This window comes from Leguminivora glycinivorella, chromosome 13 (genome assembly GCF_023078275.1).
Source record: "Leguminivora glycinivorella isolate SPB_JAAS2020 chromosome 13, LegGlyc_1.1, whole genome shotgun sequence".
Taxonomy (NCBI): Eukaryota; Metazoa; Arthropoda; class Insecta; order Lepidoptera; family Tortricidae; genus Leguminivora; species Leguminivora glycinivorella.
This window is the reverse complement of record NC_062983.1, coordinates 15,682,445-15,695,036: the sequence shown is the minus strand read 5'-3', so window position 1 is coordinate 15,695,036 and position 12,592 is coordinate 15,682,445. Positions and strand designations below refer to the sequence as shown.

Here is a 12,592-nt window from a genome sequence, read left to right as displayed (position 1 = left end):
TTCTACTTTTGTGATTTTTTTCATATTTTTTTAACATATGGTTCAAAAGTTAGAGGGGGGGACGCACTTTTTTTTCATTTAAGAGCGATTATTTCCGAAAATATTAATATTATCAAAAAACGATCTTAGTAAACCCTTACTCATTTTTAAATACCTATCCAACAATATATCACACGTTGGGGTTGGAATGAAAAAATATATCAGCCCCCACTTTACATGTAGGGGGGGTACCCTAATAAAACATTTTTTTCCATTTTTTATTTTTGCACTTTGTTGGCGTGATTGATATACATATTGGTACCAAATTTCAGCTTTCTAGTGCTTACGGTTACTGAGATTATCCGCGGACGGACGGACGGACGGACGGACGGACGGACGGACAGACAGACATGGCGAAACTATAAGGGTTCCTAGTTGACTACGGAACCCTAACAAAATCAAATCATGTATCTTTGTTCGCCGATCGAGTCTATTCAATATTTTTCTAGTCATATTAATGACATATCGCGCCATCTGTCGCCGAGTAGCAACATCGTTCATAATTATAATATAAACGAAAATGTAAAGGTGCCTTTTAACAATTTTATTTATGGATTTGGCTTATTTAAAATTGTATTAGTCCAAAATACGAAATACCTATTGACTCTAAATTCGAAATGCATTATTTATTAAAATGTGTAGGTATTATAAATATATTCAAAATTAGATTGTACCTTTATTTGAATAACTCTTAGAAAATAGTTTGCACTGTCCAGTCCAATACATCAAATAATGACCGCGCATAGTTTTCCAGGGCTCGTTCACAATGCGCATGCCCCGTTCAGTCCCATCCGTAGCAAGTAGCTAGTCAACTGCGCCGTACTGCGGTAAAATGTGCTGTCACTAAGTTGTTCACAATCATTGTTGTTCTGCGTATTAGTGCAATTATTCCTTTACTCAGGATTTCTGTGATATATTAAACAGCCCTTCACCGTTGCCCGAACCTATATTTAAAACAAGTAAGTTATAAAACACACTTTTATATTTTGCAATTAAACAGTCTCATTAAGAACGTTTGCAGTTTTAAAACACACTTAATGATCGATTTTTATGCATTAATTTATTCATAAGCATACATTATAGGCATAGATAAAGAAAATATTAGTTCATGTTAGATCGATATATGCCCCACTTGGGTTTCGTGTTAAGTCTACCTTGACCTTTTAGGCCCATGGAGCTCATTTACATACCCTGTCTACAATACCTAGTACATATAGTTAGTACACAGTTCTTTGTGGTTCGTTCACAGTTAGAACTAACACTACCAAATACTGATTTTTTATTTTTTCTTTGGTTAACAGTGCTTTTGTCTTAAAAGTCTCAATTACCGCAATAAATTTAAACACTTCATTCATTATCGCTATTATAACTGGCACACAATAATTTTGTTTCGCTATACAACTCATTACCGATTTGTTTCTTTTTTACAAGTGACACGCGTGCAAATGCGCCTTAACATTGTTATTTTTTTTTTCAGAATGGCAGCCGTGGAAGGCGTAGGTCAGGGCACAGAGCTCGAACAAATACAAGCCAAATCCCGAGATGTCGCCAACAAGGTCAGACGGTCACTGGAGGACGATTCTTACACTCAAATTATATCAATTATTTTTCGACCGGGCGTCTCACTCGCGCCAATACTTTACATAAGGGAATGAAATACGCGCGTGAATAACATCATTAATGAAATATCAAAATGTACAGTTCGAATTGGCCTCCCGAACGCATGTGCAGCGACCTTGCAGCACTGCGCATAACAACATAAACAACTCGTGTCCACTCAAAAATCATTACAAGACAATTATCTTTCAGCATGAAATTGATTTTTGACAGCTTTTGTGTACGTTTCGAGATTTTTCAATGCTCGGTAGGTATTCGGAGAGTTTGGACGCGAGCCAAGTTCGGAAAGCCTGATGATACTTAGGTATAAATGTTTCTACGGCGATTTGGCAGGTTACGGACGGGGTTAGCTTTGATTTTATACAAGTTACATTTTTTTTTATTCGATTTACATAGCGAGTTCTGGAGTTGCAGACAGCAATTTGAGGCAATTTTTTTATTCCCTGGCTAGAGTACCTACTATATCGGAACTTGTCTTTATTTTCATTTTTTTTTTATTGTAATGCAAATGTAATGACGAAATTCTAGATCGAGTCCGATTCTATAAATCCTTTACGCCCGAGCTGACACGATGTTAACATGTAATTGCCAATGTTAACATAATATGTCATTAAAATTCAAAATTTATTTAGCAAACCTCTATGTCTTTGGTTGGAAAGGGTTGTTTCCTCATTTAGATACTTAACCCTCTTATTGCTACCTATATGTATTTATGGGTATCTACCCAAAACAGATGCCTTCTTGAGCTTACCTTTGTTCTCTGTTAATCTGTGTAAGATTGCCTAAAGTTCATTTATGTATGATTTTTTTTTACCATAATGACATTTTTGTTACTACATTACTTATACACTCTACTTTTCAGTCGTTGGAGACTACTCGGCGCCTGTTGGCTCTCACCGAAGAGGTAACTCTACACACTTTTTCAATCCTCTACTTTGACTCTACATAATAAACAAACATCCCCTCAAGTACGCTCTACATTCTTCGCGTCGTGGGGTGAATTAAACGAGGACAATGATTTTTATATTTATATATTGCACCTGAGCAACCACCGTGTTTTATAATTTACTCTTTACTAAAATATTAAATATTAACAATAAAACTATACAAAATACATCCCGATTTTCCGTCCCGCTTCCCGTTTTAATTTAATAATATGCGTGAAGATCGCGTTACTTTAAATCTATATAACAATGAAACTATTCAAAATATGAGCTTAAACCAAAAATTGATAAAAATACCGTATGTGTTTGAAAATTTGATTTCTAGTGAGCTACTTTATCAATTATAATATTTATTATAAATTACAGACATACATATTTATATCTCTTTTTTATATTATAGACAGTAAAACATTGAAAACGCAGTAATTCTATGACCAAAGTTGTGACTGAAGTAATTTTTCTGCTGCTAGAAAAATCTTATGATTGTTCTCGCTAAATTGATCCCGGCTCACGAGAATGTAGAGCCATCTAACATGACATAAATACGTTACAATTAACAACCTAACACTTACCCTTCTTTTACCGCTGCTAGAGCAAGGAAGCGGGCATCAAATGCCTTGTCGCTCTCGACGACCAAGGAGGTAAGAACCAATCGTTCATTCATTATTTGTAATGTTATTAACTTAATAAATATTAAATTAACCGCCTGTTAAAACATCGTAGGGTTAGCTGGCAAAGAGGCATGAGGAGACTAAAAGGGTACATTCTGCATATAAATCTGTTAGTTACAATCCTTGCAAAGATGTTGGCAGCCTTGTGTCGCTGGTGCGTTTGCCAATCCTGTTTCGTGTCAATTTGTTGGAGAAATAGAGGAAATACATGCAAACACACACACTCAGACACATATTTTGGAACGTGAACATTTAAATTGAACAACATCTTAATGAAAATGTAAAATAAACGACACTATAGCCACCAAAAATATTGTCTCACATTTTTAGGAACCTTCTTTCTTCTTTCCCAAAGATCCGTTACTAATATTTATCACAAGCCTCATTATAAACTGGGTAATCTAAACATAAAACTTTGATTAAATATTTGATTTATTTATTTTCATTCCACGCGGTAGTTTAACATTATCAAAAATATCAGCACATAAATTACCAATTCCATTTTAAAATCCATAGTTTTAGCCAGTGCACATGATTACTTTTGCTACCTAAACAGCTTTATTCACAATTCCCATTTCATAATAGTCAAACAGCACAAATCAGATTTGGCAAGCGCACCGAGGATATGCTCTTTATTTTTCCAATGTATATGTGTCCGTGTATGAATGGCTTACATCTTTGGACAATACCTGAGTTTTTAGCTTACTATGCAACTGGCACATGATTGGAGTACGTAGAACGTTGGCATGAATCACCCGCTGCCGCTCCTTCTTATGTGGCACATAGGGCCGGATTAAACCTAATAGATTGTTGCAATGCAAGGCCCAAAGGCCCTCGAACCTCCACCGTTAGGTAGAACTGCAGGGCCAGTAGGGAGCACTGGATACATCCTTAGGAATTTATTGATACGATAATAATCTGGCCCTAGTGACCTGCGATAACACGTGGATAAAAATATTATGCAAACTCTGATCAAACTTTAACTTGTCATCGCGATAAAGCACATGTATACGACCGACAAACAGCCAGACGTTGAGATTCCATTCCATAAACCCCCTGATACCTTCATCTGGCGTAAAGTTAAAACCCGGTAGTTCATTTGGAGTTTAAAATCCAAAACAACTCTTGCTCTTTTCTTTTCATAGACAACTTTGTGAATATGTATCTGAAAAGAAAGACGGGCCCATTTCTCGAAGCTACAAGTAACAATTTACAAGTGGTAGTCAATGTCTATATAATATGACAAGTTGAAAAGAGACTTCCACTTGTAACTTGTAACTTTCAGTTTTGAGAAATGGGCCCCTAAACTACAAGTTACAATTGGTAGTCAATGTCTAATATGACAAGTTGAAAAGTGACTTCCGATTGTAACTGGTAACTTTCAGTTTTGAGAAATGGTTGGGAGAAATTGTAATTCTTAACTTATAAAGTCTTAGCTTGGATTTTCAAACTCCAGACTAAGTCCGGACTAAATTAACCGCGACATATGTGGCAGGCGGAGCACCTTCTCTTCTCAACCCTAGCGCGATTTCCCACCCGGTGCTAGGGCCGCTTCACTCAATCTTCGCATCTTCCAGAGGGCAAAAACCAAGACGCCTGTGAAATCTAGACAACAGTCCCCAAAAATGCCAGTTTTGGCTGTTGCGTCTTGGATTTCTGCACTTGACTGCACTACTAACTGAGCTAGTGCACCTTGTTTTGCTGCCCTGTGCATGCGATGTTACTGTCGATCGATGTGTCGTATCGTATATTTGTTAAATGTGTACTTGTGTAGATCCGGAATGAATGTGTAACCAACTTATTTGTCTGTGCCATTGAATGTATCTCTAAATCGGAATTTTTCGCCTCCTCTTTTTTAAACTTTGAATATTTGCCACCGGCAAATAAAAGTGGGCCTGGATGTTTTGGAAGACTGTTTTTACTAATAGTGCTTATTGTTTTCGACTTACAGAGCAACTGGACAACATCGAGAAGGGGATGAACACCGTGCACACTGACATGCATCAAGCCGAGAAGAGTCTCAAGGAGATGGAAAAGTGGTGCGGGCTCTGCACACTTCCCTGGAAAAAGTACGTACCTACAGCATGACATTAAAAAAAAATTCGAACTATTTAACACTTGTAATAAGAAACGTCGTACAACTTACTCGTAGGAATCCTAAACAAAATACTAAATTTTTCTTCCTTTATCGACTTCTCTACAAATCAACATGTTTACTGCTCGTTTTATCAACTAAATTATTTTAACATTAAACCACTAATCCAATCACTAAGAAGAAATAATGATCCACGTATTTATTATGTTTTAGTCAAAATTTTAGTTCTATTATTGATCCAATTAATATAATTTCAACACAACATAAACATTGAATAACGCGATCCATCAGCATGACACAACTTCACAATATATATATAACTGAATAACAACTGTCAAAAGTTTGCCAGATGGTTGCCAGAAATTCCTGTCAAATGTCGAATTAAGGCTATAGAGGTTTGATTTTGTGAAAATCCATATCCATACTAGTCCATACTAATATTATAAATGGGAAAGTGTGTGTGTCTGTTTGTTTGTCCGTCTTTCACGACCAAACGGAACGACGGATTGACGTGATTTTTTAAGTGGAGATAGTTGAAGGGATGGAGAGTGACATAGGCTACTTTTTGTCTCGTTCTAACACCCCACTTCCTTAAAATGGGGGGTGGAATTTTGTATGGAGCATGCCGAATAATTGGATTTAACAATGGATTTAACGCGAGCCACGCCGCAGGCAAAAGCTAGTAAGATATAATTCTCTTCTCTCCGTCTTCTTATAAAGTGAAACACCCATAAAAACTATGACTAAACATCTTACAGAGGTCCTGCTAAAAAGAAGACGACAACGACGTATGGACCGGCAAGAACGAAGGCAAGGTGGTGAACAACCAGCCTCAACGAGTGATGACCGACGAGCGAAACGGCTGTGGGCCCATGACCGGATACATTGGCAGGTTAGGGAATTTAGTTATCATCACCTATCGTTGCTGAAAAATTATTCTACTTGAACCTACTCTCGCCATCTGAAAAACCATTGGACAACGAAATTTTTGACCAACCAACCAATTTAATGGAAAACGAAAAAAATTCTGAGACAATTTTTTGTTCTCCATTGGTTGGTTGAAGTTAAATTATTACCTGTTGCCATAATCGTTGACCTTTCAGGTCATTGTTGTTTCTTGGCATGTAGACATTTTGCTAAAACTTACTTATTGAAATCTTTTGAGCCAATTAAGTCCGAAGGTGATATTCGATCATTCTAGTGCGGATAATTTGGGTTTCCGACACATATCGTCACTACTTTAAAAAAATCTCGTATCTCACACTGCTCCTCAAAGACAAAACGTAGTAAGTATATATGCATTCCATACATACTTAATACATTTTACTTTTCATTTACAGAAGAAGATACAAGTTTTTTTTAAAGTAGTGCCGATATATTTAGGTACTTTAGGCGTGCTTTTGTAACTCATTTCGATAAGAATCAATAATCTAAGAAAGACTACTATAGACTATTTCTAATTCCGTGACTAAGTATGTTGATCGTACTTCAATAAAGATATAAGACTACATGGGCCTTATCTATAGCACCTTTTGCTCTTCTAAGGGTTTCCCCAAACCTATCGACGCGGAATCTACTCTAGCCAACCAAAAATCGCTCGTTAGTGTGAAAATGCTTAATTATTCGATAATAATAATAATAATAAGCCCCCAGGGCAGCTTGTGGCGAGCTGAATGGGAAGTGGCGTCCCTTGGGTCCCATGCCCCCGAGAGTCGGTCAGGCCCCTCCCTCCGGCTTGCCTTCACTGGCCGGCCGGAGTGAACACTGAGCAGGGACCGCAGGACTCTCACCTCTGGCTTGCCTTAACCGGCCGTCCAGAGTGGGGTGCCAGAGCTATATGCTTGCAGGGTGGAAGTGAAATATGCATAAGACGCGAGTTGGCACAGTGGCTGTTTCGTACAGACTGGGTAGAAAGCGGCGCACACCTCTCCACACCCTGAGCCGCTCACGCTATGTTGTGCCCTTGTCGCTCCGTGCGAGCGGCCGTTTTCGGGGACCCATATAGTGAGTTGGCGAGTCACCACCTGCCTATTTTGTCATGTTTTGTAACATATGAGCAAGGCAGGTGCCATAGTTTTTCCGATAGCACCGGTTACCAATCCACTAGCAACTCAACCTAATAGCCCGGTTTCTTTGTGTACATTTTCTTACAATAGTTCTACACTAACCGGGGCTTGTCCTTGGGTGCATACTATAGTGCGGACAGGGATAATCGCCGGTTAGTGTCACATTACATTTAGATTAAACTGTTCTAAAGGGCCTCTGCGCTGTTGGCTTCGGCCCCACGTATGCCTTACAAAAGTCCGGGACCCCATGGTCCCGAGATATGTAAAGAACAAACATAATAATAATAATAATTCTTTATTTGGCAGGCAAGAAACCCAGAAATACAATAAAAATATACAATAAAGTGATAAATAATATACAAATAAAAATAAAAAGTAAAACTTACACCTAATACAATGAAATAAAACATTCACAAACTTATGCACTACAGATGGCCGTTCTCAGACCGGTGCAATTTTCGCCAATGTTTATTAAATTCGTCACTGTAGTCTCTAGCTACCAGCGACAGAATTTCATTGCTAGAGGCTATCAGTCTCGCCCGGAATGCAGCTGACCTGGCTCTCAGAATGGCGAAGAAGTCAGGGACTCTCGCATCAGCAAACATGCCCTTCGCACTGCAGAAACGTGGTAATTTCAGCAAAATACGAAAGGCATTGTTATATTGTACCCTTAGCGCATTGAACGAGTGCCTAGTGTACCTATTCCAAAGCTGACCCGTGTAAAAGCATTGGCAAAAGGCTTTGAACAGGGTCACCTTTACCTCACTCGAACAACGCGCAAAGCGTCGTGCCAACATATTGCACCGAACTGCGAGAGCCCTGCGCTCCCTCTCCATATCTGCGTCATCTTTCAAGTACTCGGTCAGGATATGCCCCAGATACTTGAAGCTCTTTACAACCCGAATTGGCTCACCACTCATACACACCGTAGGTATCACCTCCGGACCCTTTCCTGACCTAAAAACGAGCATTTCGGTCTTTAGCACGTTATATTTTAAGCCATGCGTGCTGGCATAGCTTTCGCATATCCTTAAAAGTCTTACAAGACCGCTTATCGAGGGGCTGAGAAGCACCATATCGTCTGCGTAGCTCAGATTGTTAACACATACGTTACCAATATGGCAACCAACGTCAGAGCCTCTCAGCTCCTCGTAGTAAGTTGGGGTAGACTCTAATTCCTCTTGGATGACGGTTACCATCATCCTCCTTGCGTTATCCCGGCATTTACCACGGCTCATGGGAGCCTGGAATCCGCTTTGACAACTAATCTCAAAATTTGGCGTAGGCACTAGTTTTACGAAAGCGACTGCCATCTGACCTTCCAACCCGAAGGGTAACTAGACCTTATTGGAATTAGTCCGGTTTCCTCACGATGTTTTCCTTCACCGAAAAGCGACTGGCAAATATCAAATGACATTTCGCACATAAGTGAAAAACTCATTGACAGTGCGAGCCGGGGTTCGAACCTCCAGAACGAAAGTCGCACATACTTACCGCTAGGCTACCGGGGCCCGTTTCAAGCCTTGTATTACAAGTGTGCGAACTGTCAAATCGTATGGGTTGTCATGGAAACACACTTGTAATACAAGGCTTGTACCTTTCGAGAAACGGGCCACAGCGCTTCCAAAATATTGACGGTGACGGTGACGACAGCGGTTACCAAAATATTGACTACTAAATAACGGTTCTCATATTTCCAGGATAACAAACGACGCGTTGGAAGACGAGATGGAGGAGTGCATGGTGCAGGTGAACACCAACATCGGCAACCTGAGGAACATGGCTCTCGACATCGGCTCCGAGCTCTCTAACCAGAACAACCAGATTGAGCGCATCCAGCGTAAGGTAAGACTTCATGCCTTTTCTATTTTCTGAGGAGGAATCGTTTGATACTGGTATGCTGACGGAGAATTTACAAAAATATCGAAATTTTCAAGATAGGGGCATTTCTGAAACTTTCCGAACTTTTTATTTTTTCTTTTTTGTGTGATGAGCACAGATATTTGTTTCTGAGTCATGGATGTTTTCTATGTATATAAGTATTTATATACGTATTATATATATCGTTGTCTGAGTACCCACAACACAAGCCTTATTGAGCTTACCGTGGGCCTCAGTGAATCTGTGTAAGAATGTCCTATGTAATATTTATTTATTTATTTATTTATTTTTACAATTTTTTATCTTTACCTACGTGCATGTAGTCCACTAAATTTTTTGGTTTGAATTGAACACACACAACACATTCTTACCTCGAATTCTATTTGATCATCGAAAAAAAAAGATCCCGACGAATTGAGAACTTCCTCCTTTTTTGAAGTCGGTTAACTATGATGAAAAATAAGTTCCATTTAGTACGACCACACTAAGTGCGTTTTCACATTATCCGATCCGATATCGGATCTAGGACCGATATCCCATACATTACAGGCGCCATCGTGGATTATTTCCATTGAAATCCTTACGACATCCGATATCGGATCGGATAATGTGAAAACGGACTAACTTTACGCAAATTTAGCTGTCAGAGTTGATCCTTATTATGAGCTCCCGCGTAACATTTGACATAAAAAAAATGTTTTAGTAGGATACGGGGGTATCATAATATCCCCTACATAAAAGTGGGGAGTGATTTTTTTTTTCATTTCAACCCTAACGTGTTTGGATAGGTATTTAACTAACCCAACCACAAAATTAAAATTTTGAAAAAAACCCCGACATAGTGGACTGATTTTCATGAAAAATGGCTAAGAACACTCCCGACTAATTCAGCTACCAAACAAAACAAACAAATTCAATGAACACACACCGACAGTCAGACAGACAGACACGTCAAACTTATAACACCCCGTCGTTTTTGCGTCGAAGGCTTAAAAATCATAGTGTGGTTCGATTGAAGAAAGTAGAGACACGGTTTCCGCAAATTCGAACAAAAACAAAAGACAGTCATTCCTTTTCAGAAAGTTTTTTTAGCTATTTATAGGAATTAATATCGATCGTAACTAATGATATATTATTTTCGCAGGCCGACTCAAACGTGGACACTCTTAAGGACGCCAACGAGAGAGCGCACAAACTGATGAAGAGTTAAACACTATATCTATCGACAATAATTTCTTTATAGATCATAGGGTTGCATATTACCCTGTATGTAGAAAACTAGCTATAATCGGAGTGCTGTGATGCATTATACGAGTCTGGATACATACAACGAAACTGATACCTTTGTTAACATAAACAAATTAGCTAGAGTGGCCAAGAACCATTTTAATGACACTAGATGGCGCTACACGGTACAGTGAACTAAAAAATTGCATGGAGAAATTATGAATGAAACAATTGATAAATTCGCCATGCACCTTTGCAGATCACTGTACATTGCAGTAAACTGAGAAGTGACTAGTGTCAAGTAAAGTCGTTCAAGCTGACTTAGAACGATATTCAATATAACCACAAAATTATATTTTGAAAAAACCCCCGACCGCGACATAGTGGACCGATTTTCATAAAACATGGCTAAGAACACTCCCGACTAACTCAGATTTTAATCAAAAAAAACTAAATCGAAATCGGTTCATCCGTTCGGGAGCTACGATGCCACAGACAGACACACACACAGACAGATAGACAGACAGACAAACAGACAGACAGACACACACACAGACAGACACGTCAAACTTATAACACCCCGTCGTTTTTGCGTCGGGGGTTAAAAACAGACTGAGGCAGTGTCAGTAATTTATTTATTGAGTCATATTTGACTTTATTGATGATATTGCCACAATTTGTCTGTACAAATGACATACCGAGTTAGCTGGTTCGACTTCGCTGATGATATGATAGTACGTCCATCTAGTTGATTTATCTATGGCCTCATGTTTTGCATCGGCTGTTCTATCGATAAACGATAAATATATCAAAATGGCTGTAAGTATATACCTACTTGCCAGCCGCTAGAGCACATAAAATATATCCTTTCACGTTAAAAGATGTTTCTGGTGACATTTCCCACAAGCGCTAAACCTATTTTGGGAAATAAAAATGTATTTTGACGGTTTGTTACAGAAGTTTATTTTATTAATATTATTTAAACAATTAAAGGAGAACTTTTACAAAATCGATATCTACTGCATAAATCTAAATATATAAAAGAAGAAGCTGACTGACTGACTGACTGACTGACTGACTGACTGACTGACTGACTGACATATCAACGCACAGCCGAAACCGCTGGTCCTAGAGATTTCAAATTTGGCACGTAGGTTCCTTATGTAGTGTAGAGGAGCACTAAGAAAGGATTTTCCAAAATTCACCTCCTAAGGGGGTCAAATGGGGGTTCAAAGTTTGTATGGGGAAACAAGATTAGTTTGACTATTTTATTCGAAACTTCACAGGAAGATTCCTTAAGACATATGACTGAATACGTGTTTCAGGTTTTTTGAAAATTTAACCCCTAAAAGGGTGAAAAGGGGGTGATAAAGTCAAAAAATCAATATGGGTATCGTTTTTATGGTTTATCGGGTCGCTGATCACGATAAATACAACGTTAGTAAAATCTAACGAGGCGGAAGTGAAATACCTTCTCCCCTGTTGTGGTGCAATGGGGTTTAAATATCAAAAATATATATAAAAGAAGATATTGACCGACTGACTGACATATCAACGCACAGCCGAAACCGCGGGTCCTAGAGATGTCAAATTTGGCACGTAGGTTCCGTGTAGAGGAGCACTAAGAAAGGATTTTTTTAAATTCGCCTCCTAAGGGGCTCAAATGGGGGTTCAAAGTTTGTATGGGGAAACAAGATTAGTTTGACTATTTTATACTAAACTTCACAGGAGGATTCCTAAAGACATATGACTAAATACATGTTTCAGGTTTTTTGAAAATTTGACCCCTAAAGGGGTGCAAAGGGGGTAAAGCCAAAAACACAACTAGGGTTAAAATATCCAACATAGCCATAAGAGGAGCACTAAGAAAGGATTTTTCAAAGTTCACCTCCTAGCATGATAATTTGACAGGGACAGGGACAGGGACAGGGACAGGGACAGGGACGACAGGGACGACAGGGACGACAGGGACAGGGACAGGGACAGGGACAGGGACAGGGACAGGGACAGGGACAACTTCACAGGAGGATTCCTAAATACATATGACTAAAT

General features: G+C 38.9%; 1 pseudogene; it reads left to right on the top strand.

Annotated features, from left to right (window-relative positions):
* Positions 1–859: 859 nt before the first annotated feature.
* Positions 860–10,997, top strand: LOC125232588 (annotated as a pseudogene).
* Positions 10,998–12,592: the final 1,595 nt, after the last annotated feature.